This window comes from Musca autumnalis, unplaced genomic scaffold, assembly GCF_047663935.1.
Source record: "Musca autumnalis isolate F117 unplaced genomic scaffold, ASM4766393v1 scaffold_2, whole genome shotgun sequence".
NCBI lineage: Eukaryota > Metazoa > Arthropoda > Insecta > Diptera > Muscidae > Musca > Musca autumnalis.
The window spans coordinates 79317720-79344557 of NW_027411755.1; the positions used below are offsets into that span (position 1 = coordinate 79317720).

Here is a 26838-nt window from a genome sequence, read left to right on the forward strand (position 1 = left end):
AGAGTTTCAGAATGTTCTAAAGAATTGTTGAGAACTTTATTTGGAAGATTTTTGCAAAAGGTTACTTGGTTCAACTCCCAATAGTTTAGCCGATACTGACCAGAATTTCAGCAATTATGTAAAATTGTCTATATTTTATAGATTTTGATGCCTTAGATGGAGTTTTTCTTAAGTGGTTTCTTCAAAAGATAATTTCTACTAATTTAGGGCTACAGTATTGCTAAAGACAGCAACGCCGAATTCATATTCGTTTCTGAGATAAAGGCCTGATAAATGCAAAAAAGTGTAGATTTAGCCCGGTTTAGATGAGGCCATAAAATCCGAACTGGATCTGACAGGACAAAACCCAAGTAGGGTTTTTGTAGTCTAAATATGTACTTTCAAAAAATCCATACTCGAAGTTGTTTGCATTTTCAGTGTTGCATAGTGTAATAGTATGCTAAGTCTAAAAAGTGAGTTTTGCAGGAGAAGCTCTAAAAGTGTGGAAATTTTTTTTAACTTCAGTACTATGCTAAGTCGATATTTTTTTATAACTTCTGTTCGGATTGACCGATCATTACCAAAATTTGACAGAATTTAAGTTAAAGGACGTTCGACATCTCCAAATAATAGTTTGCTAATTCTGAACAGTGAGTTTTGCAGGACAAGCTTTAAAAGTTTGGAAATTTCTTTGACCTCCAGTACTATGCTAAGTAAATATTTGTTTATAACTTCTGTTCGGATTGTCCGATTATTACCAAAATTTGACAGAATTTAAGTTAAAGGACGTTAAATATAAAAATGTAAAGAACTTGAAAACATGCTAAGTCGACTTAGCATACTATTGTTTGGAGGCGTCGATATGTAGACAACACTTTATAGTTTACATCATAACTTGTGTGGTATATTCCTTGTGTGGTATTTTTTACTATGTAAAGTTATTAATAATTTTGAATGAATAACATTTATTCTTTCCTAAAATAAATAGTGATCTGTGAAAAGACTATGCACGAAGGTGGTGGTGTAGGGTGTCACATGGTCAGCCCAGTTGGTGCTATAGCCTTTGCTTACTATTTGTTTAGTTTTTAATATTTTATTAATATACATCTACAAAGAACTGTTTCATTACGTTAATTAAAAAAAACTAAATTTACTTGGCATACAAAATTTAATGATGAATTCGCAGAACTTTTTGTTCATGGTATTTGAAATTTGGCTATTTCGTTACATGTGATTTTTAATTGACCAGACTAGAATGTACTCACGACATAGTAAATGAATGACAGACAAAGTTGTTGTCATACAAAACACAATAAAACTGAAAATTCATATTATTAAAATAAGAGACTTGATGTGAATGATGCACTTATTGTCCAAGTGTGCAAATGTGCATCATGTGTCCATGTGACAAGAACATTTAATGTAAATAAGGTCTATGTTATTAAACGGCAGATTAACTTTTTAATTTGGTTATGGTTCTTACACCTCTAATCACGAGATATTTGAAATAAATACATTAAGATCGAAGCACTTGTCATATTATTTTAAATTCTCTGCAAATATAAAGTTTGCTAAGCTAACATCTATCTATATGTATGTCGCTGGTTATCAATGAATGTTATTTTGTGTACTTTCTTGTCACGACATTATCTTTTCCTTGCACTTAAGTGTTTATCTAGTTGTTTACGTTTTTAATCGTTTTTGTTGTTGTTAAGAAACATAAGTGCGATAATACTCTAAAACCTATTTATTATTTATTTACAATATAATTAATTGTAGATGTAAAGAGACTTCAAATAATTGAAACAATATTGTACCAACATTGTGAAGGTAAAATAACAATTTTTGTACAAACTTTCAACAATAGGTAAGACTAAGAATTCCCAGGAAAAATAATTTACATTCGAGGGGATGAAGAATTATTATGTTATAAAGAATAAATATATAAAATTTGATAACAGTTCTAAACCAAATTGAAGACAATTTTTTGTAAATTTTCGATTTTTTCTAAAATATCAAAGACGAACAAAAAACTCTCCAACCAAACAAAGTGAACAAAATAAATAAGCATTAAAACTAGCCGATCGGAGATCTGAAACACACGTTGCCGGAAAAATATCAAAATTCGCTATTAAATAATTTAATTTACACACGGAGGAAAAAAAGACGCCTCTCTAACATATGTCCCAAACATATATTTGTTTGCAATCAGTCCCAAACATAACATATGTTTGGGTCCAGCAAACAAATATATGTTTGGGTGTAAACAAATTATATGTGCAAACAAAAACAAACCCAAAATCCACAAAAAAAAAAAAAAACAAACATATGCACATGCGGGCGCTTTCTGAGAGCAAGGGAGCGTAAATTTCAATGTGAAACATTGAAATGTATGCTCACTTGCTCTCAGTAAACGCTCACTGGCTATCTCAAGCATGTACACACATTTATAAATGGTGGTGGTTTATTGAAAGGCATAGACAAAAAGCAAAAGCAACAACAAAATTCCAAAGAAATACATAACAGACTTTAATAAAAGAAAAAATTGAATGAAATAATGTATAAAAAGTCGCACTTTTAAAAAGAAAATTTTGTAAAGAAACATCGTTGAATGCTTCTCCTTAGTTGTGAAATAAAACACAATTCCTTCAAAGTTGAAATCATCAGCGGGAAATCGGAATCTGGAATCAAATGATTATATAATGTAATAAATAGGTACATCCATATTTCAAATATACATATGTATGTATGCATATGAAAAATGTATTGAAGTAATTACCAATATTAAATGCGATTTCTTCCTTATCCAATAAAATATTTCCATTTATCTTTTTGATTCAATTATAAAATGTATTGGGCATTTAATTTACTAAAAAGCACAATTTCTTTAAGAAAAGACAAAACACTGATTTATTCACTCACTTTACCGTCTTTACCCAACGACTGTAGAAAAGTGAAGAAAAAAGAACGACATAATTAATACCACTTTTTTATTTTCCTCTACGCTTGCTACGTTGGTTAACAACAACAAAACACGAAACACACCTGTTTTACCGCATACACACCACCAAAGCTTATGCGTCTCCGGATTTTTGGACAACAACATTATCGCTATACTAATCTATTGTTTATATTTTCCATAAGCTTGTTATCGAAAAACTAATTCTTGCGGTATTTGTTAAAACGTACAGATTATCTGATCCATTTTTACCATGTCAAATAGCCAGATTTATGGCAGCCTTTAAGGGAATTTTATTTTGGATTTTTTAAAATATAACTGTTATGTCATTACTTTTTATATGACTTGATAAAAAACGGTCAGTTTCATATTAAAGAATGCCATGCATGTGAGAGGTGGATTGGTGGTAATCCATCATACTAGTGACGTATTTTTAGGTTTAAAATAAGTATCGGGTGTTTTGTTTTCAAATTTTGGTGGAAATGTTTTAAAAATAGTTCTATTATAAATCTGAAGAATTCGACATAACCTTCCTTCGATAACACTAAATGAAAACAGGTAAAAACGACGTAGAGTTTAACCGGGTGGAACTCTTTGTACTATATATCACAATTATACTAAAGTAAATCGGTGGCACATTTTCTTGGTATGAATTTGAATATAGTTAATTATGTGGAAATTATACCTGCAAATTTTTTATTGAAATTCATACCTCCAAATTGTTCCCATTTGGTACAAAAACCTTAAATATGAAATTTTATGGCGATCGGTTTACGATAACAGTGTCCCCTGACAGAAATTTATTTCCATACTAATTCGTATGGGCCAAAAGTGTACTTTCACCAAATCATTCTACAGCCCGCATTTATTGTCCAAACGATTTTTCGATAGTGGCGAAAAATCATTTTTGGTAGAGTTTCGGTTTTATGACAGGTTCATATTTATCTGATGTTTCTTGATATTTCTGTTATGTAACTTTTTCTTCTTTGTAATGTTTGCGATTCGATGTGTGTAACTGTTGATAAACATTGTTGTCTTGTATTTTGTAACCTAGTCATATCCCCCCATTCCAAAACGACTATCACTGTTCTTATTTATATTATATGTAGCATTTATATCGAAATTATTGAGAAAATTTGCCAAATGATCGAAAATGATATCGTTTTCAAACTTTTGGCGAACAAAAAAACAACGTGATTGTATACACACGAAAAACATTTGCCGAAAATTCGACAGTGGTAGTCGTTTTCGAAAGTTGCGCGGAACATTTGAATAATATCAGCAACTGGTATGGGGGATGTAGCATTTATACCAAAGTTATTATAAAAAAAGTATGTATATGAGAATTATATACAACCAAAAATTCAGCAACTAGTTTCGTCAGACAATAATATTTTTGTATATAATGTGTGCGAAGACATTTGTATTGTAGGTGATTTTTATAAAATTTCTCAATTTCGGTCGCCAAAGTTTGCTCCAAAATTTTCTCCTCAGGTGAGATGAGCCGTCTGTGATTCGTACATTAACTGGACGAGAATGTTTTAAGGGTTTTTTTAACTCAAACTGTCGAGTTATTTTCAAAATCCGGATGCAGGTTTTCTCTATCAGCTCTTGTTTTCGTGATATAACTCAGGGACCTATTTTGTGATTTTTACCCAGATTTTCGTTATCCTTGGCCACTAGAAATATTTTTTCGGTGTTCTTTTTTTTGACATGAGTTTGTTGAGAAGATGTAGTGTGAACGATCTAAACAGGGTTTGCTATATTCATCGTGAATATACATGGGAAAATACAGAAGAATTTTCAAGACCCTCGACAAAATCTTAGATGTTACGCCCCGTTTGAAGACTTCTTCTTCCTCCTTTATTTTAAGAGCCGCTATAAAAGTACCAGAAGATGACGTTTTTCAGCTTCGCAAAAATGTCGCTCAGAAAATTTTAGGTACGGCTCTCACTGACAGCTAATCGATTTTGTCGCGTTTCGTTTTGTGCATTTGGTGGTGGTCGTTTCGCGCATTTTCTCTTGATTTTGTTCAGAAAAAGACTATATTTTGTTTTTTGTATATTCGTAACAGAACATACAAAAACACAAAACACAGCTTTTTTTTTACAAACAGGGGTAAATGTAAAAATGACTATGAGAACGCGACAAAATCGATTAGTTGTCAATGAGAGCCGTACCTAAAATTTTCTGATCAACATTTTTGCAGAACATTTTTATAGCGGCTCTTAAAATAAAGGACGGAAAGGACATTGAAGGAAGCGAGTTAGAAGGTCGAAGTGCTCTACGAAAATAATCCTCATTCGATTTGATTGAAGACATGTCATCTCAAGAATAAGCTAATGCAACAGTAAACAAAGATATAACGCTAAATCCTGATGGCTTACAGGGTCTCTAGCAAAAACTTCATCACGCCATAACGCGGAAGTTTGACTGACGGCGGATCTGTCCTTCGGGGTTCTTAATATACTCACCAAGGGCTTTCATCTCCAAAAGGAATTATTTCTGCCCCAAAATTTGTGTTCACAGTGTAATTGGACATAGGTTAACGTTTTGGAATAGCCCCATACACCCCCGGATTTCAGGTATTTTGACGTTTTTAAGCTACATTTCACTAGGCATTTAAGTTTCTTAGTGGCCAAAAAACTTATCTACCACAAATTGTGGGCATAGGTCTATGTTTTAGAATAGCCTCCATATACCTGTACAGCCCCAACTGTGACCGAATCAGTTGTAATTTGTCATTTGGGATTTTTAGTAGAAACTTGTCCACTAAAAATTTTGGACATATGTATGTATGTCCATGTTTTGGTTTAGCCCCCATAAACGGTACCACCCGATTTCGGTTATTATTTATGTACATTATAATGTGCGACAACAACAACAATGACGAGGAAAATCGAGTAGATTATGAAAGTAGAGCTAAAAATATGAGACACGTGTATCGGCGTTTTAAAAATAGGCGGGGCAAGTTCTGCCCATTTTTAATTTTTTCGAAATATTCGAGTTAAGATATCTTTGAATCCTTGCATTTCAGATATATAGTCTCTTTGGCAACTTTACGGAGGAGCATGTGGGCTTTATTTTTGTAAAACATTTTAACCCTCATGCGGTTCATCAAAGGGGTCTTTTTGTCCTTTTTTCATAAATCTTTCAAAAACTCCTTAAAAATGTGGTTGTATCAAATCCAAATACTCTACAAAATTCTTCGCCATAAAATTTTACTACAGGTCTCAGAATACACCAAATCTGTCTAATCGCCAGGAATCTCTAAAGATGAAAAACACATTTTAGGGTTAAAGTCGGACTTCATCTGAGTTTATTCAAAATTGTCCCACAAAACATAATTTTAGAGAGATGATGTCAGAGACAAAAATATTCTTCGTCAAATTTCTCTATGGGTCACCAAAAAAATGAAATGTCTATTTACATTTAATAGGATGAAAATATCAGTATCAATTTTGCTGAAAAAACATGAAAATATTTCCCAATTTTTTTGATGACAAATTTTTCCACCTTTTTTGGAGTTGGTACATGGAAGTAATATGAAACTTGGTTATAGGTGAAAAGTGTCAAAGGATGAAAAATTTTACACAAAATTTCACTATGAGTTTCAAAATAAACCATATATCTATGTATACTATTTCCTTAAAAAAATTAGATTACAAATTTAAATTATATGTTTTAATTTTGGACTGTTAATTTTACATAATACCATACTGGATCAAAATCTAGCAAAATCCTTTAATTTTGGGAATATTGTTAAAGAAAGAAATGTTCCAAATGAAATTTCATTATGGGTCTCTGAATAAAAGAAATCTGTAACCATAGCATATAACATTCTTAGCAGCACTTGTTTTTGATATATTTGTTTTAGGGCCATATTTCCCAATGTTCATACAGATTGTCGTTGTGATTGGATACAGTAAATATCATATTGATGGTTTTTCGTTGTGAATTCATACAGAAGATGTTTTAAGGAAATAGTATACATAGATATATGGTTTATTTTGAAACTCATAGTGAAATTTTGTGTAAAATTTTTCATTTTTTGACACTTTTCACCTATAACCAAGTTTCATATTACTTCCATGTACCAACTCGAAAAAAGAAGGAAAAAATTTTCATCAAAAAAATTGAGAAATATTTTCATGTTTTTTCAGCAAAATTGATACTGATATTTTCATCCTATAAAATGTAAATAGACATTTCATTTCTTTGGTGACCCATAGTGAAATTTGACGAAGAATATTTTTGTCTCTGACATCATCTCTCTAAAATTGTTTTGTGGGACAATTTTGAATAAACTCAGATGAAGACTGATTTTAACACTAAAACGTGTTTTTAATTTTTAGAGATTCCTGGCGATTAGACAAGAGTTACAGATTTGGTGTATTCTGAGATCTATAGTAAAATTTTATGGTGAACAATTTTGTAGAATATTTGGATTTGATACAACCACATTTTTAAGGAGCTTTTGAAAGATTTTTGAAAAAAGGACAAAAAAGACCCCTTTGATGAACCGCATGAGGTTTAAAATTTTTAACAAAAATGTTGCCCACATACTCCTCCGTAAAGTTTCCAGACACTATATACCTGAAATGCAAGGATTCAAAGATATCTAAACTCGAATATTTCGAAAAAATTAAAAATGGGCGGAACTTGCCCCGCCTATTTTGGTTACTTTCCGACGTAAACTTTTAAAACGCCGATACACGTGTCTCATACTTTTAGCTCTGCTTTCATAATCTACTCGATTTTTCCCATCATTTTGAAAAAAATTGAATTTTGTTGCACAGTGTCATCTATCTGAATTTGCTGAAATCTGGAATTCAAGCTTTGTGTGGAAGGTACCCGAAATTGTGACCCGGAAATAATCGGTTTCTCCCTTCGAGGGTTAAGTACTACCCAGTTTAGATGTTGCCTGCAGGCTTGTTTTGAGCTGTTAGACCATTATCTAAGGAAGTATGGACAAGTCCCAGAAAAAAATTGCGCAGTCAAAACAGAGCCCTCAATAAAAACTTGTTACAAATAATTTCAAACCGATCCGAGACTAGCTGTTATACTGTACTTTTTCCAAATTTTGTGTGGGAGATACACGAAGGAGTGAATATGTATACCGATTTAGTTCATATTCAAACCTGACCAAACCTGGTAGCAAATTTATCATATGCAAATTTATGACCAATTCGGTTACTCCCTTCCAAAGTTATCGTTCCCAGTATTTTGGCGAAGCTTGGACAGAATGTTACGAAGGGCAAAAAAATGAGTTATCCTGCGCACCAGCCAGATAGATAGGAGGACGGACAGGGCTATATCGACTCCAAATTTTCTGACACGAAAAATTTTCCAATTCCAACAAAAAAAAAAAAAAATTTTGCTATTTCTTTACCAGAGAAATGAATTTAGTTGATATAGATGTGTAAATTATGTGTACAGGCGCAATAAAATGCTAAATTTGCAGAAGTAGTACTTTCTTGCTGGTTTTGAAACTGAACTATTGAGTAGTATTATTTCTCTCTCGTTTCATTATCATAAAAATACTGTAGACATAATAGCCTTGGGCACACTAATAACATGGAATCAGTAGCTATTACTTCTTTAGTTTGACGATAATTATGTGTCTGGTACAATCATTTTGATTTCATGTTTTAGATAAGAAATGTGTCTGAGAATATTCCCATTTATTGCATGGTCTTGAATCCTGAACAAACGTAAAAACTATGATATAAATAGGAGCCATGACCCACCACAAATAAGAAACCAATTATATTTATCTATTAACAATAAAAATAGCAATAAGAGATATGTTAAATAGCTTATCCAAAACAGATCTAATTAATTCTCAATTAAATTCATAAATGTTCGCATATGGTATAAAGTGATATGTATGTATTTTGTACAACAGTTTTATGGGCAGTTAACCGGTAGTTTGATAACAAATCATGTATTCATGTTTGTCTCTTACGTCCATTTAAACAATTAAGTATGTAAAAAAACAGCATAACACATTCGGTTATACACAACTGTCTTAAGACTGCCTAAATTGTTAACTCTTTTGATTCGAAATAATCAACAAATACTCATTCACTACTTTTACACCTACACACGATGTAAGTATGTGAGTTTGTATATGCAAATGTTTATCTATGAAAAAAAACACATTAAGAGTTTACGACTAACGTGCCACAAGTGTATCCGCAATTGTTATGTATGGCATGTTTTCCAAGTGGTATTATCTAAATGCGTGATCAAAACATTGCATTTGGGAAGTGGCAAAATTAGTTGACAATTTTCTAATGCAAACTGAAATCAGACTATGCGATAGACACACTGGCTGACGGACTGTCACAGCGCGTAAGACAGCGTCCAAAAGCAGACGACAACATGCGAATACTCTTTTGGGCTTTTTTGCAAAATAGTATTTCATTAATTTAAATCACACATTTAACCTCAATTTACAAAACTTATCATAGTCGCGCACTTTTCAATCTACTAGCTGCTGAAGTGTAGGAGGTGTAATAAAAATATGGTGATTACGTATGTATGTACATACGTTCAGACATACTTACATGTGTACTTATTTAGATATGACGTTTTATACGCAAATATACTAAGTGTGTGCAAGATGTTTGGAATAAATCTATTTATAAATGACACTTGATAGCGTTGAGGCATGAATAATTTGTTTTTGTGACATTTAATGGTCGTTGTGTCTGAATCGTACAAAATAAGCAGAAAATATGTACAAATGTGCAAAAAAAGACAATAAAGTGATCTGGAATAGAGAAATTAAAAAAGTAGAGCTTGCACATACATACATACTTAAAATGTTTGTGATCTAAAGGTCTGTGTCATAAAATTTCTTATATATTGGCAAATAATAAGACCAACATTAGCATATGCTTTCCCAGCATGGTTTGGGATCTCATCTGCTCAATTGGGTAAGTTGAGAATATGGGAAAGGCGCGTTTTGAGGGCATGTTTAGACCTCCACCCAACTATTAGAGATGATGGTACTTATAAAAGTCCATCGTGTAGACAAATATGTGACGCTTATCAATTTGAAGGGATTGATAGATTTTTAATCAAGATATAGAAAATGACATCATTGCAGAATCCTTAATCTTTAATGATGATATCGAAGTTATCTGCTGTTGGAAACATTTACCTACAGCAGCTCTCAAAAGATTCGAGGATGAAGAAATGCTCTACAGAGATGGAAAACTCTTATGCTATCACAGAACATATAATAAGTATGATTTTAATGATTTGGTTTATATAACTATGCAATAATGCAATTATAAACATAACCAGTAAGGAAAGAATCAAAGTCGGGCGGGGCCGACTATATGATACCCTACACCACAGTGAATATGTAAAATATAAATCGGAGCTATATCCAGATCTTAACCGATTTCGATATAATTTGGCACATTTATTTCCAGACCGAGTTCAGTAACACATTCCAAATATCATTGAAATCGGACTTATATAGCGTGTTTGGTGCATCAAATACGCGAAATCGGCCGAAAATATATATTGGGGCTATATCCAAATCTGAACCGATTTCGATATAATTTGGCACCCTTATTTGTAATTCAGTTACACATTCAAAATTTCATCAAAATTGGACGTATATAGCGTGTTTGGTGCAGCAAATGCAAGTCCCCAATTTTCAGCTGAATCGGACAAAAAATGCGACCTGTACGTTGCGATCAAAAATACATGAACGGACGGACGGACGGACATGCATAAATCGACACATAAAGTGATTATATGTATATTCCCAAAAGGAACTATGGGTCTATTTCGTTTCCTATTGTATGTTACATACAAATGCACAAAGACATAATACCCCTTACCACAGTGTGGTGTAGGGGTTAAAAATATAGAAATAGGGAAACGTAAATAAAACCACGGCCCAATAAATTTTGTAAATATTAGCTTTAAGTATGTACATAGTTGTGTAAGTCTTTGTAGTCTTAAGTATTTTTAGTTTGAAAATGCATTCCCTTTTCCAATAATTCCCGTTTTTGGGAATATTTTTATGGAAGATTTCTCATGAAAAATTTAAAATAATTGAAGACAAGTTGTAGATAAGATTCAACATTAATAATGAATTTATAAGCCTGACTTATATCGGGCAAATATCTTATGATATAGAAAAGATGTTAGGAATAAGTCACAATTCCTGTATAATATGTAAGGTTCTTGAATTAATAAATGTGGCTTAAGGTCTTTGTCCTTTTATTATAACCTTCAACTTCAAAAAGGTACTCGTAATCTTGTCCAGCTTTTTTCTGTCTATTGTTCCTCCAAATGGTTAAGGCTTAGTTTGGGCTCATGGTTGAATGTGGTTATCATTTTCTTGGTCCTTTGAATCTCCTCCAAAAATGGTGCAGATAGAAGCACGTTTTAGTATAGGCCCCATATAACGGTATATCCCGATTAAGCTACATTTTTTGACCGACTTAGCTGAAATTGTGGTTAATAATACTGATGTTTTATTAACCACATTTTACACACTGTGTAAGTTAATAGAATAAAACTGTGTGTATTTTTTGAGTCATACCCCCATTACTATAAGTCTTCTTTTGTTATAGTTTGGATTTACCGAACAGATTAATAGCGTTCCGGTTAACTTAAAGTTAAAAGTGATAACTGAATTTCAAGGAGGAGCTTCTTAACATTAACTTTCAATATAAAAATTATATTTTTAATGCCTTCCCGACGCACATACGGGTAATATAGGCCAAAAGTTGATCAAAACTCAAAATATAAAAATAGCATTTTTAAAAACAAACTATTGATAAACAGTCACCTGACCCTTTTCCCCATTCGCTATGACCATGCAACTATCTACTGTTACCCAACCCAAAGCAGCAGCCGATTGAACTTAGTTATAATGAAAGCAAAAAAGTACATGTTCAAATACTATAAAATTAAGTGAACATTAAAGTAAAAATATTTTCGCGAAAATTTATATTTTTCAACGTTTTTTGTTTTTGTATATTCTCCGTACGATAACTCAAATTTCAATGGCGAAAAACTAAATGATGCAAACGTTTGTGGACCATAGTTACTTTTGATGTTTTATGCGCTTTAAGCTCGAATATCAGATTCAAAGATAATACGATACGCATAGTTGCTCCAATCTGAAATAATCACATTTTTCTCCACTGCAATCATGAAAACTTTTAAATTTGTTTCTGCAGCAAAATTGGAATAATTTATGTAAAACAATTCTAAAAAATTAAAAAATATTTTGGCAAAGTTTGCCAACACTGATATTTGGTCTGTCTTATAACCAGGACTCTTATTTATCAGAACATATCATAACTTTTGATATAAGTTTGCGCCATTCCAAAAAATCACTTTTTTTCTGATGTAAAATTGGAATAAGTTATGTAGCACAGTTCTAAACAAATTAAAAAATATGTTGGCAACGTTTGCCAACACTAAATTTTGGCCTGTCTTATAACCGGGGCTCTTATTTATCAGAATGTATAATAACTTTTGATATAAGTTTGCGCTATTCCAAAAAATCACTGTTTTTCTCATATAAAATTAAATAATTGAAGTAGAAATAGAAAATCGAATGGATACATATAGGACTATATTAATCTGAACCGATTTGAACCAAAATTAATACACTGTACTCTAGGCTAGTTCTGGATGCATGTATCAGTTTTCAGCTTCATCGGACCTATATTGCGTTGTTAGTGCATTATTTACCTCATATCGGATGCTAATACATATGGGAGATAGATCCAAATCTGGACCGATTTTCATTATTTTCTACAAAAATAGTCCTTGGACCAAAGATATCATTTGTGCAAAATATTATATCAATCGGATTATAAATGAGGTTTTTAGGAGTTTTAATCAACTTTTAACATACATTACTCCTATGTGCGACGTTTTCCCCCATCACTTTCACTCTAGGAGTTATGGACCCCCAAAGCTTTGAAACCTTAATACCAAAAGGGATCATTTTGTCAGTCTCATATCTTCTAAGTCGTTAAGACTTAGTATTTGTGAACATTGAAAAATGGGATTACCAAGCAGGACTATAGGAAAAGTTTGGAGTTTCAAATAACTGACATAATTTCGCATATGCATTTATCTAATGAAGTGCGATATATATATTAGTTCCCAAGCTTCGCCTTCGTCTGCCACAAAAACAACATTCAATACGCCTGAAGATCGGCTTAACCACCCGTGAAACGTAGCGTAATGGTTGAATGCGTGGGACTTCGGTAGACTCCTAATTTTTCAATGTATATAATAGGTCTAATAAGCTCAACTCGAAAGGGAATTAATTAAATATCACTATAAATGACCTTCGCCTTAATAAGACAAAAATAAAAAAGTTAAGAATTTTGTTTTACTGTCGGAGGCAATTTTCTAGCTCTTGTTATAAAGAACAAAATTGTAAACACATCCATAGCACTTCATCTTCAGGGTCAAAATCGTCGTTCACAACTCAAGCAAACAACAAATTACAAAAATGTACCTAAGATCTCAATAAAAACTCGCTGTGGTGTCAGAATATGGTTATTTTTTTGTGTCCAACAGTGTAATATAAATTTAATTAAAATCGAATTTACAAAATACAAAATATCCTCTCATATTCAGATGTTTTCTTGAATTTAAATACAAATGTAATACTAATTTTAATACATTATCAAATTTTGTTTATATTTTCAGATTTTGTTGATTTGAACACCTAAAAGAAATAAGTTTTCAAAGGTAAGTGTATATTTCGTCGATACTCGAATTAGTTCTGATCAAATACTTTTTAAACTGGCAAAAGAGTGAACTGTCATTGGCAGATAGGGAGATAAAAAAACATGCTAGTTTTTGTTTGGAGAAATTTTTGAACTGAGATTTTTGCTTTTTTTTTTTTTTTTTTTTGAAGTGCATGCTTTGAATGTTTAAGAAGTTGTATAGTATACACCTAGTTTCAGAAATTGCAATAAGATATGCATACATAACACAAACATTGTGAATAGAATCTTCACTTTTTGTACTTCATACTGTAAAAATTGTAAAAATATTTGAAATTGACGCAAACTTAACGTTTTAAAAAATGCCTAAGTTACAACACGCAAATACTTTCATTACAACAAATCATCTAATGTCTGAATGAGGATTTCAGCACGTACAAAAACATATTGAATGTTTAACGAGATACTTGTTGTTCCTAAATATACTCCTCTTTACAGTTGATGTAAAAAATTCTTGACAGTTACAATGGTCAATAAAATAAGTATATAATGTATACAATTTTCAAGATCAAGTATTTTTTCACTTTTATACAAATATGTACGCTATGTGAAAGGAATTCAACAATGTAAGAATCAGCTGCTAAATGCAAATTAATTAACAAACTTTAAAAAAATGTACATACAGTATACATACCGTTTATAATTGATACGCGTGCCTCAAGTACATGCATTTCTAGTGACTATATTAATGAGCAAATTACCATAATTGTTTTTTGTTTGACTTTGCTTTGATTCAAGATCAAGAGGAATTCTTCATACATATTTAGCAATAAAGTGTTAATTCGTTGTGGGTTCTTTAAGTTTTGTATGGATAAATAAAAAAATGTGAAATTCATAAATGAAATGGAACATGTGTTCATGGATAATATCTACATATTATATACGTATGTATGTACAAAACTTTAGGTCATTGAGTTGTCAAAATATAAACTATACATATCTTTGTTAGCTAATAATAAACATGCATCCCCCATTAATGCTGTCATATTTTAAAGTATTTGCAGAGCAATACAAAAAATGATAACATTCTTTTGCTATTTTAATAGAACTCTTGTTAATTATTGTTGTTCTTTAAATAAAAAAAAAAATAATTGAATATAAAACTGTACGAAACAATTTGTTCTTACTTAATTTTTATTGGCGTCATTTAAGTATGGGGATTACGTTTATTATTGTTAAGCATTTGCAAATAGATAACCCAAAATAGGTACGTATATTCTCTTTTAATAGATAACAAACAATATTTTTGAAAAATTCCGCATTCAGTTTCTTGTTTTGAGATATATTTGTGTCATTACACTATTAAGTCAAACACTATTTTAAGGTTTGGAACAAATTACTTAACGTTGATGACTTACTTTATATAATGTTAATGTGAATGGAGCACAAGGGAGAACCCCCAAAATTAATCGCTTGTTTGTATGAAAAATAATAAATTCCAACGTCGAGATAATTCATATTCTTCTACATTTATATATATAAAAAAATTGGATCACCTCTCCGAAACAACAAGTGTTCCAGAAATTGTCATGTCAGCAATAACTTTTTGTCCGTTTTTATCGCATTGAAAAATCATTTCATTATATTTGTAAATTATATATTTTTCGACTCTGGCCGAATTATGGAATTGTTCGCATTACCGAATATTACCAAAAATAAACTATTTTTCATGAATAATACTTTTTTAATAGAAATTGCTAAAACCGAACTCCTAAATAAAATATAGAAGTAAAAATGGTCTAAGAGTAAAAATATTGATGTCCGGATTTTCGAATAGCAAAATCAAGTGAGTAAATGCTATAGTCGGGACGGGGCTGACCATGTGATACCCTACACCACTACCCCTGTGCATAAGCTTTTCACTGGTAAACATTTCTTTAAGGGAATATAATCCGACTACCACCAAACACAAAATGCCTCTTTCTCTGTGGGACCCCCTTAACTGCGAAAATTTCGTGACGATCCGATCAAAAGTGCGACCTGTAGCGCGATTTCGAAAAAAAAGAAAAAATAGGATGCATTACCGACTATTGCTATATCTCCGTTATTTGGACACCTACGCCAACCTACTTTGCAACATTGTAAAGGGGGTATATTCTACTTTCATAGTCAGACTTTGCTTTTGGAAGCTCCCCAACCAAAGCTGTGATATTCGTCATTATAATTAAAATCCCACAAATGAAAAGTTGGGTTGTATTAGCGACTATTGCGATATCTTCGTTGTTTGACCACCTACGACAACCCATATACATCGTTATAAAGGTGATATTTTCTACTTTCATTATGCCGCCATCAGACCATCTGCTTTTTCACATGTATGGCATCAGCTGTTCTGTATATTAGTATATCCAAAGTGACAACATAGATGTCAAAAAGCAGATGGTCTGATGGCCGCCTTAGCAGGTTTTGCTTTTGATATACCCCTTACAGATGCGGAGTTATTCGCTTTGAAATAAAACGTTGACTTTTTCCCCAAATAAGTTTTTTGTCCATTCCGACCCCTGAATATTATCCGACCATCACCAAAATCAATAGGCTTCTTCCCCTCCGGGACCCTCATCAACACCCAAAATTTGGTGACGATCCAATCAAAATTGCGACCTTTAGCGTAATTACAAGGTTTAGATGGACAGACGGACGGACGGACGGACACACATAGCCAGATCGACTCATCTCGTCGAGACATTCATTTTGGCCAAAACCAACTTACAATACCCTCCCCAAATAGTGGTGTAGGGTATAAAAACGACTTTTAACAAATCGCCATGAAAGTTCACATTTTTAGTTTTTTTAGGTTTTTACGATTTTGCCTGGAAACCACAAGTCCCATTGAAAAAAGATTAGAGCAAATGTTGTAGCTGTGAAAATTCTCTACAAGATTAACCTTTATGATATTTTCGAAGGCTTTACCATTTTTTTAGATATAGAAGTTGAAATTGGGACAATGAACTGACTGTATCGCCACCTTATAAAACAATATCATGCACGGTGTGCCTTAACTAACTTTAAATGGAAGGTGCTTCCACCTGGAAAGTTTTTCCAGATTCGGAAACAACATTGTTCATAGATGAGAAAAATTCAAAAACAAGAAAAAATCGATCGAGGGATTTTTAAATAAATCGTTGCCAATGTTCTCATTTTTAGAGTTTTTTAGGTTTTCACGATTTTGCTTGGATTCTTTCTAATAGATTGGAATCAAAAACACTCATATTTTGATGCAAAATATGAAAAAAACTTAAAATTTTAACTTTGACCTTGAATTCCTCTGCAACTACTAGACTGAATTTGATAGTTTTTGATTTGTTTAAAAGTTACAGAGTTTTGACAAGGAAAAAACGTTTCTGTGCTGGTAGGAAGTATGACTTGCCTCCGAAAAAAATATACCGTCATAAAAGAGGTTGTGAGCACAACCTGCTGCACAAAATTTCATTACGGTTCGAGAAGAGCTTTTAACTGCATTGTGCCACGTTTATTGTCCAATCGAAGAGAAAATGTTACCACTTCATAACTGTGGATAAAAAAGTAATCCTATAAAAAATTGTGAAAATCTGTTGGATGGCTATATTATAGGGTTTCAATTGGCCAAATATACTATTGGAGCAATATCAAAATCTTACCGGATTTACATACATTCTTGTAGGATTTTATTTCTAGCCACAGCAATGAACTGCTAAAATTTTATCATCGATTGGACAATAAATGTGGCCTTTATACATACAAATTACTATGGAAACTTTGAGGCCCCAATGGCACGTGTTAATATATGTATTCCGATTGTGTCCAAACTTTGGCGATCTTAAAATCTGACAAAACTAAACATTAAAAATCCGATATTGATTTTTTTTTTATAAGCAACCCTAAAAGGGACAATGGCGACCTTCCTCATATAAATGAGTGCACCCCGATTCATATTTAATATTTCAAAGTGACTGATTTTTTAATTTACACAACAGACTATATAAATTGATCAACTGTGTTTCTCATTATCGCAATTGAAAATTATGTCATAATAATGTTATTAATGTTAACTTATTTGTGTTTTGCACGTTTTGTATACATTTTCTGAATGTTCTTCAAAAAAAAAAAAAACACAGCTAGTGAGACAAATCAATACTAAATTTCGAAATTGTTGTTCTACCTCATTTCTCAAGTTTATTGTCGTAATTGGCTAGAGCAAGTTTTCAGTTTTCTACACAAACCAACAACTTTGACACTGACTATGCCGCTGAATCTAACAGCAGCCATAATAACAGAAGCATGCATGTAAGGCAGATCTTAACTTGAAAATCAATTGTATTTAGTAAATAAAAATGAACAAAAATGACTCAGTACGTGAAAGGTATAATCTGTTCTTAACAAACTGTTAAGGCTATTGACCCAGTTATTTATGAGAGTAAGAACACAATACCATTTATGTTATAACCCCACCATCATAACCATATCGGTAAAACAAAAACTTAGAACAACTGCATTTGTAATGTACACACTTGTTTACGTTTTATATTACTACATTCAGGCAATGATGATAAGATTTAGATTTATGGGTTTTGTTTGGTGACTGACTGCACAAAGCTCAATGCTACGCCATAACGCGTTCAATCGAATGACAACAAACCTGGTTTTGTATTTCTTGAGAAAAAACATTTTTTATTTGATTGGCATGTTTTGTTCTAATGATTTTCACATAGTATCTGTTGTCATGATACCACCACAACAGTCACCTGTAAATTAGTTAATAATTAAAAACAATTACACATTTTTTATTAATATTATTCAGTGTTAGTAGACATGCCAAGAGTTAACAATTGCAATTTGATTGAAATTCATTCATTAATTCACAGGAAATACAATTAAAATGGGAAATATTTTATCAATGATTACTGTGGGATAAACCAGAAAAGTTAATTTAACGGAAAAAATTGCGTTCATTAATGGAAATTTTGAGGACTGAAATCTTATTAAAAAAAAACATGAAACAAAACTGACAAATTTCTAACATTTTGTTATAGATTTTGTGCATATAACAGTATACAATATGCAAATTAGATGATTTGATTCAATTCGCAATTAAAGTATGTCATGTAAAACTTAACTATGTCCGAGACTTTCGGACTCGGCTATAAACTGAAGGACATATATAATAAAGGAATCGGGCTTTACTTACATATATGAAATATGATAGAAGCCTTCCCTATTCGTTCCTGGGATGTTCGTGGGAGACAGTACAATGTACATAATAAAAATTGACAGCAAACATTTTTACAAAAAATAACCATACTTTTTTAAGGGTTGACCCACACATGTAAATTTCAGAAAATCGAAAAAAAGTTTTATTGACCTAAGGTATTTTAGAATATAAGTAGCATAAAATATGTGGTAACATTTTTAAGTCGATCGGAACAAAATTGACTGAGATATGAGTGTTGGAAACTCTTAACGTGTTTTTCTCAAAATGACATTTTGAAAACGGTGTCAACTCTAGCTCAAAAAAACTGATAAACCTATTGTCATATAATTTTGTTGGCTTATCAAGGACATTAAAAATTAATCTTTCAACGATCGATTTTGTTTTTAAATTTTTTTTTGGCCGTTTTATGACCAAAAAAGTTTTTCCAGCCAAAAATTGAAACATTAATTTTTGGTTCCAACATTTCCGCAAAACCTAATATTTCTTAAAAAAATTGATCGATGAAGGGCTAGATCTTTGTGTTTTAAATAGGCATACAAAAATATATGACAATCGGTTCATTATGTTCACCATAGCAAATAGGAACTTTAAAGGTAAAACATAATAATGGCGCCAAATAGAGTACATTTCTGAGTGGCTATTATCGCGGTATTGGCAACAAATTACTCGTTATAGAGATGTTCGTTACAGACAAATTCGACTGCAGTTAAAGACTTCTTCTAACTCGATATCACCATAAATAAAGCTAGTAAGAAAGCTGCTAAGTTCGACTAGGGCGAAATTTGTATACCCTCCACCACGAGTTGTATTGAAGTAAAATGGAAAAATTTCCTATCATTTATAAAACAAGTAAAACCAGTAAGGAAAGAATCAAAGTCGGGCGGGGCCGACTATATGATACCCTACACCACTGTAAATATGTAAAATATAAATCGGAGCTATAAACAGATCTTAACAGATTTCGATATAACTTGGCACATTTATTTCCAGACCGAATTCAGTCATACATTCCTTCCTAATTTCATCGAAATCGGAACTATATAGCGTGTTTGGTACAGAAAATACGTGAAATCGGCCGAAAATATATATGGAAGCTATATCCAAATGTGAACCGATTTCGATATTATTTGGGACACTTATTTCTAGACCGAATTCAGTCAAACATTCCAAATTTCATCAAAATCGGACTATATAGAGTGTTTGGTGCAGCAAATACGTGAAATCGGGCGAAAATATATATGGGAGCTATATCCAAATCAGAACTGATTTTCACCAAAAGCAATAGCGTTCTTCCTATTGCTAAAAAAATTGTAGTCCCCAATTTTCAGCTGAATCGGACAAAAAATGCGACCTCTAGGCTGCGAACAAAAATACATAGACAGACGGACAGACGGACGGACATGCATAAATCGACTCAGAAAGTGATTCTATGTATATCCCTCAAAGGAACTATATGTCTATCTCGCTTCCTTTTGCACGTTACATACAAATTCACAAAGACATAATACCCCTTACCACATAGTGGTGTAGGGTATAAAAAGTATCAGTCGGCTATTCCGACAGAGCCTGTGCAAATTGAAACACTTTTTTCACAAAAAAACTTATGTATTTAGGGGGTTTCAAAATTTTGGTTGTATGAACCGACAAAAATTTTGATTAGGATTAAAGTTCAAAAATTTTGCGGAAAAGGTACTTAAAGGAATGGACCGACATAGACCATGGGCGTGCCACAGGAGGTTTTTACACCCTGTTTTCTCAAGAATTATGGACTTGCCCCTGAAACTACTTTTACCATCGTAATTGAGACAGCAAATGTAAGTTGCTTCAACAAAAATCAAAGTGATTCAATAGCAGGTCTTAAAGTGAACTTATCCGAAATTTTTTGTGGGAGGTACCGGATGGAGTGGACAAATATAGTCCATATTCGAACCAGATCTATATCTGATAGATATTATGAGAATGTGTAAAGTATGGACCAAATCGGTCACTCCCATCAAGAGTTATCGTGCGCAAAATTTTTCCGAAAATTTTTGAACTTTTGTGGGGTAGGTATCTGAAGGAGTGGACCGTTTGGAAACAATATTACGAAGGCCAAATTTTGGCCGGAATCGGCGTATCCGTTCGAGAATTATCTTGCGCTTTCACCCATAAACATGGTGTCATAGGGTTTGTTTTTCAACTTTCAGGCTATTTTTCTCGATAGCAGGTCCTAAACTGAACTTTTCCGAAATTTTGTGTGGGAGGTACTCGAGAGAGTTTACTGTTTGAGTCCATATTGGAACCTCATCTAAGTCTGGTAGAAATTTCATAATGTGCAAAGTATGGACCAAATCTGTTACTCCCTTCAAGAGTTATCGTACGCACAAATTTTCCGAAAATTTTCGAACTTTTGTGGGGGAGGTACCGGAAGGAGTGGACCGATATAATCCATCTTTGAACTTGAACTAAGTTTGGACAAAATATTACGAAAGCCAAATTTTGGACCGAATCGGCACATCCGTTCGAGAGTTATCTTGCGCTCCAACCACTACACACGGTGTCATAGGGTTTTTTTTGTACCTTTCAGGTTATTTTCTCAGGAAGTATGGACTTGCCCCTAATGAAACTGTAGAGGACAGCGAATACAACTTGCGTAAACAAAAAATCAAAGCGATTCAAGACCAGGTCCTAAACTGAACTTTTCTGAAATTTTGTGTGGGAGGTACCCGAAGGAGTGGACCGATTGAGTCCATATTGGAACCTTGTTTTGAATCTGAATTTCCCAAATCTGAACAATTTCGATAAGATATTAAGGCCACATCCTTCAAAATACAGAAAATCTGGAGGTACCCATCTCTCAGAGCTACATGAAAACGTGGACATATACTGTTCTTTTCTGGAATTTGATGCCCCCATTGAAGAGTCAATACTAGGGATTTTGGTTTTCCTGAGAAATTTTAAAATACAAAGGTGGATCAATGTTTCCGTGATTTTTTTTGATAATGATATAGGACAAACAAGCCTCGTTATAGTCCATGATTTGGGTGCGGCTCTTGAAACTTTCTTCCTGAATAAACTTTTGTGGATTAAAGTTACATACATATTTGCAAAATTTTTGTCATTTCCTAACAAAACCCTTGTCAATACCAAATTTCATCCATTTTGGTTTGATAATAACGTTGAAACCATAAAAGTACCGAAACTCGCGAGGGACCGTTCTATGGGGGCTACATGAACAAATTTCTGATGAAATGTTTCGTAGCCTGTTTCTCTAAGACGATTCGAATACAAACTTCTGTTTTTTTGAAAAATATTTTATTCCTTTTAATTTTCAATCAAACAAACATTTTCTACAACAACAGTAGTTTGGTAGTAATTAGAACGAGTTTGAATTCCAATCGTCTTAGAGAAACAGACCATAAATACCAAATTTCATCCACTGTGATTTGATAATGACGTTGAAACATTCAAAATAGCGAAAATTGGGAGGGACCGTCCGATAGGGGGATATATGAAGACGTGGACCGATACCGACATATTTCTGGTGGAAACTGTAGACCAAATATATTGATATTCTAAATACCGAAAATGGAGAGGTACCGTTCTATGGGTTATATCAAAACATGGGCCTATACTGACAAATTTCTGGGGGGGAACCTTCCCTTAGCCTTTAAAATACCGGAAATCGGGAGGTACTGATCTATGGAGGCTATATCAAAAAGTGGACCGACGATTTCCCCTCTTTTAAAATGGAATATTTAATTTCTCCAAAATACATAAAATCGGGATTTATCGTTATACCAAAACATGGACCTTTGTTGACAATTGTCGAATTACAAGTAGTTCGGTCAAAAAATATAGCTAAAATACTAAAAAAACACCTAATATCGGAAGGTACCGTATATGCTTGTAAAAAAATTTAGCTAATATACTCAAATAAATAAAATACTCGTAGCTTCAAGGAAATTCAAATGGCAATTTAGAGATAGTTTGGTCAACAAATATGGCTAAACTCCTCAAAAGACCAAAAATCGGGAGGTAATATTATATGGGAACTATACTAAGCCGTGGACCTTTGTTGAAAATTTTTGGCGGAGAAGTTTCGTAACTGCAAGGGAACCTTGAAGTTCAAGTTACAGGTAGTTCGGTTAAAAATTGTAGGTAAAATCTTCAAGTTAACGAGGTACTGTTATATGGGAGCTATACCAAAATATGGGCCAATTTAGCCCATCTACGAACTTGATCTGTCTATAGAGAAAGATACTCGCATCATTTTAGCGAAAATCGTAAAAACATAACGATATGCAAAGTATCCGAAAGTCGCCATGCGCACCAGCCACTTTACATGGTGGCGTATGGGTCATTTTCTCAGGAAGTATGGACTAGACCCTAAAACATCTTAAACAGTCCTAATAGCGGACACGAGAACAACCTTTGAAAAAAATGAAACGATTCGAGAGCAGATCCTAAACGATAAATTTCATATTCGAACCTGATCTAATACCCTAGACAGACGGCAGCGTTAATTTGCATTAACTGCCTTAATTCAAATTAATTCGTGCATTATCCCCATTCTTAATGCACAAAATCAAAGGGAATTTAAACTGAATTTAGGTATTTCAATAAGGCAATGCTGTAAAAGAGAGCCCATATTCATGTTGGAGAGAGAGCATATTCATGCTCTGAGACACAATTTGCATTACAAACAACAACAAAACAGTTGTTTACCAGCAAACAGCTGTTTCGTAAATGCAGATACTGTCGTCTGTCAGGGTGAAATTAAATACAGTTCTTAATGCAAATTAACGATGCCATCTGTCTAGGGTATAATATTATGATAGTTCTCGAGAGTTCTCGTGCGTTTCATTCTAGCGAAATTTTTTTTATTTATTTATTTATTTATTTCAGTCTTTAGAACAATCTTTCTTTACAGACTATGATGGGATAGATAAAAAAATATGTTTATATAAATTTTACAATTTGGTAATGAAATACAATTTAAACTCATCTCTTGATATGCAATTTTAAACTTTTTTGGGGGAGGTGCCCAGTGAGTGGACTGATATGTGGCTAAAATCCTCAAAATATTATAATATAAATTTAAAAATCGGATAGATATAACGTGTTTGCTACATCAAATACATGCAATCGGCAGAAAAAATATATGGGAGCTATATCCAAATCGGAACTGATTCTTACCAAAATACATAGGATTCGTTCTTACGATCAAAAATCAAATTTACATGCGAATTAGACTACAAATGCGACAAAATCGAGTTGTGGTTGTGCTAGTTACGTGACCTGAAAAATAGATCTTGTGTGTTATATATCCTTTTTATTTATTACATATATGTATCTAAATAGATATTGCAAATAAATATATTTAACAAAGGTTCATGTTGAACATTGGGCGATAGCAATAGTTTCTGTAATAATATTTTTTTTACTTGTGCGGGTTAGTGGCCTACAGCAAAATCTGCTTCTCTAGATGAGGGTAATTTTTTTGGGACACGGTGTTTCTGAGGGTATTCAGGCTGACATATTCCTAGTTCATGAGACGCACTAAGAACGTGCAGGGTTTCACTGACGTGCCCCCTCCTCCTTTATCCGGGCTGGGGACCGACAGGTCATTTAAAATATAAGTCTTGGTGTTGGGTAAAAAAAAAAAACAGCTGATCATCATCAAAACAACTGATGATCATACTATCTGTCATAATTAATATTGTGTAGGTCTTTTTGAAAACTTCGCAAGTAAAAAGTACTTGGAAGTTCTTGCAACTACTTCTCATTTCTGCATATCAGCATTTTGTAAAAGTTTGTACCAAGGCTTATTTATTGAAGGTAGAAGTGACAATCAGCTGTATTCTTACTTTTTTTGTAAATTTAGTTTTCAAAATGTAATAGGGTCTACTTATGAAATTTGAAACTACTACCATAAAATACTACATCCTAAACGTGTAATAAAAATTACCTACGACAATTCTGAATGCTTTATGTTTACATTTTAATTCAAATTTCTTCTATTTTAAAGAATTTTCAAAATGTATTTATGTTTTTTCTGAGAAAATTTTTAGAACGACAATATTATTCAATACTTTCTTTGACAATTAATTTTCAATAACAACAGTGTTGTTTTCGTTAATTTGTTAGTTGTTGTAATTCATGCATATACCTTATATAAATTTGCCTTGGTTTGTACAATTTTGTACAAACTATTGGCTTATCGAACAGACCTAATGTATTCAGTACTCGATAATTTGTAATAATGGCCGCGTCTTTTTACGTTATAACTTGTAATAATTGTTACGAAATGTTACTGAATGTTAAATTTTTACGCTTTACTGAACTTTTGTGTAAAAAGACAAACGAGAGAAATGAGAGAACAATTTTAACTATTGTGTGCTGATAACTTGCTAAAGGTTGCTGGAAGAAAGGCATATGGTAGCAAACCTATTGACGGTAAACGCAGAAAAAGAAAACCAAGACTCTGATGGAATTAAAAAGTAACCAATGTTATCGAAAAGCATGATATTGGAACAGGAATCTGAAAAGCATGATATTGCAAAAACAAAGTAAATAATTGTAGGGGATGGAAATATATTTTTCATTCTGTAGATGCCCTAAGATCCCCCAGCAAAATTTGAAGGAAGGGGTTCTATGCGATGACGTGATTTCATGTCATTTTTGCATTGGTTCAAAGGAAGTCGTGAAAGATCCGATCTTTTCATTAGCATTTGAACCCATTCCATCGATGCAATAGAGATGAAGTTTGTGTTTTTATTTACAATAGGCTTGATGTTGATAACATAACAGACAAGTACAACTTCTAAACAATTAATGTTGTACCTAGCTCGAAACGTCGTTCAGACTCTGCAATAAAAAGGAAGAGCTAACAATAGTATCGGACTGGTATTATAAAAGTTCCCTTATCTGTTCTAAATCTGACATAGAATGAAATCATTCAAATCACGCTTCTCGACATTTGAACTAAAAGTCCGAAACGAAATGGAACAGGAATCTGAAAAGAAGAAAGTAATGGCTTTTGGAAAGAAAATGTTATATATTACATTTTTTCTCTAGATATCCCTAAAAGCAAGTCGATTTGAAGATATCAGCGATATCATTTCTACCCGCAACAAAAGAGTATACATTTCCAAAATTGTTGGTCTGTTCCAGAACTACATGAACTACAAAACTTGTAGATTCTTGCAGGTTCTGGAACAGGCCTTTTATTATAAAATTAAAAGTAATTCACGAACATGAAATTCGTAAAGGAATGCAGTTGGAGTCGACGTCGATGGTTGTTGAGAAGATAATAGAAAAAACATTTTGTAAGATGAAACAAAATCAAAATCCGGAGGAAGTAAACTCTGTTGCGGTACAGCGACGGTGATAAAATGCAATTTATATATTAGTTGTGATTATTTCATGTATTCATTTGAATTAATAAAGAGTTTTGGTGGTCATGAAAATCATATTTAAATACAACATTTCATGCCTAAGCATTGGTGAAAATGCATTGGTTAAAATGTCATGTCAAAGCATTGGTGAAAATGACATGTCAACGCATTGGTTAAAATGACATGCTTAGGATCCAAAAAATGAACGTAATTTTTTGGGGTTCACGCTCATATAAAATTCATGACTGAAAATGACAAAATCACTTCCACCCATGATTCAACTCATTATTTGTCATCGAACATTTTCCTGGGAAAGAAAAAATTCTCAAGCACATAAAGTATAAAAGACGATCGACAACCGCTATTATTTTGAATTGTCTATACTAAATACAATATCGTTTAATTTTTTTTCTTTTGAGATTTGATTTCAATTTGTATTTGCATAATGTGTATCACATTACAACAACATCTTACAAAATTAGAAATAAGGTCATAAATCATTGCAATAGTACATTAAGATTACTCCAACAACAAAAGTAT

The 26838-nt window shown here is 32.7% G+C and overlaps 1 protein-coding gene across 5 annotated transcripts in view; it reads left to right on the forward strand.

Annotated features, from left to right (window-relative positions):
• Prip (aquaporin prip) overlaps positions 1 to 26838 on the forward strand; it is a 69498-nt gene that overhangs the window by 19211 nt on the left and 23449 nt on the right. For all 5 annotated transcript variants that reach the window (XR_012410269.1, XM_073968095.1, XM_073968093.1 and 2 more), the window contains one exon: positions 13652 to 13693. The gene's annotated coding sequence lies outside the window, so the exon portion shown is untranslated. The remainder of the gene's footprint in view (positions 1 to 13651; positions 13694 to 26838) is intronic.